Here is a 5,449-nt window from a genome sequence, read left to right on the forward strand (position 1 = left end):
TGGCCAAATCTTTATGGAATATCCATAGAACGAAGGACACGTTGTGGGTCAAACGGATTAATGAAGTGTATTTAAGAGGAACAGAAATATGGGCTTATACAGCTAAGGAGGGAGACTCGGCCCTATCAAGAAACTTCTGCAAATCAGAGACCGGCTCACTGGTCAGGAATGAAATACCCAGGTTGCTGGAATGGACTAATCTGGACAGTTTTTGCATTGACAAAGCATATGGTTTTTTTAGAAAGGGTGGGGTTAAGAAGGCATGGACAATGGAGGTCTAGAGGCCATACATCACGCCTAAACACTCCTTCATACTCTGGTTTGGTGCGCAATCCAGGTTGCTTACTAAGGACAAATTGACATATCTTAATATTGATGTAATGTGTGTTTTATGTGGATCACAAGTGGAAGACTGCCAACACCTTTTCTTCCAATGCCCTTTTTCTTCTTGCATTTGGAAGAATATCAAGGAATGGTTGGGGGCTACAAGAGTAATGACTACTATTGCGAGTGCATTGAAGTGGATCAAAAAGGAAGCAAGAGGGACGTCTTGCCAAAGCAAGGTTAAGAGGATTGCTCTAGCTTGTTTTGTCTATTATATTTGGATGGCAAGAAATAAGAGGATTTTTGAAGATATTAAGCCTCATGTTGATAGCATTATTAGGCGGATCAAAACACACGTATACAAAGCAATGTTTTGTTTGTATCCGAATGTTTTGATCCAATTTGAGTCTCTTGCATTGGATCCTTGATTTGGATGTTTGTAAATGTTTTCGCGTTGTTTATTTTGTCTTTCCGGGTATGCTCAAAGTATTTGTATAGGTGTCTAGTACCTTGTTCACCCGGGTATGCCAGGAGTACTTGTATTTCACTTGATTTTTGATTGCTAGAATATGCCAGTGTAATTGTAATTATGCTTCATCTTCGATTGCCCAGGAATGCCCGGAGTATTTGTAAGCAATTTTGATCAATATATATTTATTTACATGATCAAAAAAAAAGTTACCAAACGAAACTCTGAATTTGAAGAAAATAAGTTAACCACATTCAAGAGAAAGATATTGGCCATTCTAGCAACCACGTAATGATAATCATGGGAAAGATCAATAGACAACTCATTCTAAGAATGTCTGCGTTGTCCATATTTAGCTCAGTAGATATAGAAGAGAATTGTTTTTATTATCAATGTACTTGCATCTGTAGATCTTGGCAACACGGCAACTGGTGCCATCACACATAGCTTCATCCAAACTGTAACGAATGAGCCTGGAATTTCGTATGGTCGATTACTAATTGCTATGCGTGAAACAATTTTGTAGTACCAAAACAGGAATACTCCTAAATGGCCTCGTTGCATCCCTCGCCAAAAAAAAGGTACTCTACCCAAAGTTCTCGCAGCTAACGCATTCAATTTATGCCGATTCTGATGATGGATTGTATATGAACTATATGTGTATCTAACTTAAAAATTATACAAGAGAATTTAGATATCTAGCATGTAGTGGTTCTGACTTCTTCATATTCTAAGCACCTATATAAAAAGAAAATAGGAAAGTCATAACAGATATGATGAAAAGAATTTCCCACTCTTGAATCAAAGGATAAGAAGAAGAAACTTCCTTCACTTGTCAAAAAATCTATGAATAAAACATCTTAAATTTCTTCAGTAATAAATGTATGTCAACGTTCTTAAACATGAAAACAGAATGAAGTTTAGTCAGAGAATTTCTTTAAAAAATGGTTTACCTTTGTCACCGTCTTGACATGGCTCATAAGTTTTCAGGAGCCCCAACTATCATCATTGTTGGAGAATCGACCTCTAATTGGTGGAATTCCGGGCTCAAATCAAACTTACCAATCAACCAAATCACAAAGCCACAACTTCAATCCACTTATGGTTGCATTCCCTTTTCTCACCCACAAAGAGTCAATAATATGGTGGTGGTTGCAAGTCACAAAGGCAAAAATAAGACAAGAAGAACAAAGGCTTGACTAAGACCACAGAGGAGACAATCGATTTTTGTTCTCTTCTCAAACACAAGCAAAACACACGGCTCTTGCATAGGGAGGAGATATATATAGTTTTAAATATATTACCAATTGGGCCAAGACACAAAGTAATGGGCCAAAATACAAGGAAGCCCTCCTATCAGTGAATTTGGGCTAAGGCAACATTAAAATCAATTAAGTTGCAACTAATAGCCCACATTGTTTTTCGGTCAAGTATATGAATTGATTGGTTGATAAATATTTCACTCATCGGCCTCGGCCTATGAAATATAATCCGACACTGTTCAATATCATTGTTTGGTATTTATCGGATATCAAAACCTAACAATCATCTAAGAATTTTGATATTTTCTCAACACCTTCGCCCTATAAGACTACATTGCCAGTTTTTCTAGTTGAATGTCTTTATAAAAATTAAACTGACAAAAAAAGAGATTGTAATGTCATCAATTATTCTAGTTTTTTGCCTATTCCTCAGGCAACAGAAAAATACCAAGTAGATAATTTTTCGATTTTCATCCTCAGCCTCAAGTCGTAAATAATTTTCCTTTTTTCCATATGCAACTTCAAGCCCTTCTCTGAAGTTTTTGTTGGAATGTTGTTCAACAATTAATAAAACGCGTGTGGAATGAAAGGTGGACGTTGAAGGGCAAAACTTAAGCTATATTGGCTTGCGGTCGCATGACCATTTACAGAAAATTTGCGGCTGCCTTTGGATGTTCTATGCGGCCACATAGAGCAAATTTCTAGCCGTTAATGGCCCTTTTTGTTTAAAATTCTAGTGGCTTTTCATATATTTTAACACCACCTCGTGTAGCTTTGGCTGGTTGTTGATCAATGGAAATGATAGATAACATACAAGAAAACACTTGTGATCACAATTCCATTCCGCAAAATATTCAAAGTTCTTGCTTTATATCATAATCATCTTCTTAATTTGTATTCTCAACTTTTAGAGGATTTCACTAGTACTTGAGTGTTAAATTCTTGTCAAGGCTTGATAAATCCTACAAACCATTTATCGAAATCCCTTCAAGCATCCAAATTCATTCGAGGGGGGAGAAATATCGTTTGAGGATCACGATTATGTGTTTGGACCTTTATCTTGATATCTTATTCCTAGTTTTTATTCTTTGTTTTTTTTTCTCCATTACTCTCCTTGCAAAGATATATTTTACAAAAATCTTAAATGATATGTTGACGCAATGGAGAACGAAAGCGCTATAGCGACAATCAAATTAATGAATCAAGACCTTGTTTGCTTGGATTGCTTGGATGGCACAAATTTCACGAGATGCCAAGATAAATTAAAATTCCTGCTAATGGCGTTGAAGATATTCTACATACGAGATCCAGAATTAGCATCATTACCAAAACCAACTAGTGGAGAAATCGAAGCCATAAAAGCCAAAAGATAAAAGCGCCAAGAGGATGAACTCATATGTCGGGCCCATATATTCAATGTATTGTTCGATCGATTGTATGATCTTTACACCAGCACATCCTTGACAAAAGAAATCTGGAACGTTTTGAAAAGTAAGTACAAAGTCGAAGAAGGTACTAATAAATTTTTGATTTCAAAGTACTTTGAATTTAAGTTCTTGATAACATTCATCTTCTTCTCCAAGTACATGAGTTGCAAGTCCTTATCGACAAGTTGAAGGCAATCAAGATTGAAATCCCGAAAACTTTCCAAGTAGGAGCAATTATTGCAAAACTCTTGGAAACTTGGAAGGGATATTGAAAGAAGATTATGTATAGTTCTGAAGATTATTCTTTGAAACAATTGCAGAAACATTTTCGAATCGTGGAAGAGTTCTTGGATACTTAAAGAAAATGAAGAACTTAGGTCTACTATATACTAGATTTCCAACTATATTAAAAGGATTTCTATATGCTAGTGGGATATCTAGTGCGGAAGAAAGTAAATCTACTTTAGTTTAGGTGTTTACCTTTGGAGGAGGAGCTGTTTCTTGGAAATTAAAGAAACAGACATGTATAACACACTCAACTATAAAATTTGAATTTACCTTTATAAAAATTGGGAAAGAAGCTGAGTAGCTTAAAGATCTACTATATGAGATACCTTTAGGATCGAAAAACACATCTTCAATACCTATCATATGTGATAGTCAAGCCACGTTAACAAAAACATACAACGAAGTATACAATAGAAAGTCTAGACATAGGAGTCTTAGACATGACTACATAAGGAAAAAAGCGGATCGTTTAACTAAACCTCTAAATAGAGATTTAGTAACATCTACTTTGAGTAAAATGGGGTTGAAACTCTTGAAATAAAAGATCCACTAATAATGGCAACCCTACCTGTCATCACTTAACAAGTAATCTACGGATTTAAAGAGTAACAACAAGTCATTCGATATGTGAATAGTTTCAACATTATAAATCTGCGATAACTCTATTCTAATTAAATAATGCTGGTTGTTACTAAAATGAGGGTTGAACTTCAAGCTCTTAATGAAGTTCAGTACTACTTACAAGTATCTCTAAAAATAACAAAGATACTAGAAGAACTTGACCTAAATGAACTACGAGGTGGTGCCGCCTTAATAGAGAGTTATAGTTTCTCTCTTAAAAGTTTGTCGAAAAGGATGAGCATAAAGTCATATTTTTTGCGCTAAACGAGATTGAGGAACTTTAGAATGCGTGATACTTGTTTGTGTGTTCTTACTGGTATTGTCACATGGAATAACTGGTTCAAAACTTTAATGCTACCTTTGATTCTGACTCTACTTTATTTGAATTACACTATAGTTAGATTTAAATTGAAAGATATCTAATCCTCATGCATAAGTATTGCATATTTTGAATATGATGTTTTATGAATTTTGAACAAGTGGAAGATTGTTGGAATATTGTTCAACAATTAATAAAAATTGTGTGGAATGAAAAGTGGATGTTGAAGGGCAAAACTTGGCCTATGCAACTGTATAGGCCATATTCGCATGGGGTCGCATGGCCAATTACAAAAAATTTGTTGCCTGCCTTTAGATGTTCTATGAGGTCACATAGAGCAATTTTCTAGCTGTTAGTGGCCATTTTTGTTTGAAATTCCGATGGCCTTTCATATATTTTGACACCACTTCGTGTAGCTTTTGATGATGGCTATAAATCGATGATTGTGGATTAATGGAAATGATAGAAAACATAAAAGAAAACACTTGTGATCATAATTTCATTCTACAAAATATTCAAAGTTCTTATTTTATATAATATTCATCTTTTTTGTATTCTCAAGTTTTGGAGGATTTCATTAGTGCTTAAATGTTAAATCCTTGTCAATGCTTGATAAATTCTGCAAACAATTTGTCGAAATTCCTTCGAGCATCCAAATTCATTCGAATGGGGGCTGTTGGAATTTTGATACCCAATAAATCCCGGATTATAATGTTAACGTTGGTTAATTATTTCATAA

Source organism: Olea europaea, chromosome 3 (genome assembly GCF_002742605.1).
Source record: "Olea europaea var. sylvestris chromosome 3, O_europaea_v1, whole genome shotgun sequence".
Taxonomy (NCBI): domain Eukaryota; kingdom Viridiplantae; phylum Streptophyta; class Magnoliopsida; order Lamiales; family Oleaceae; genus Olea; species Olea europaea.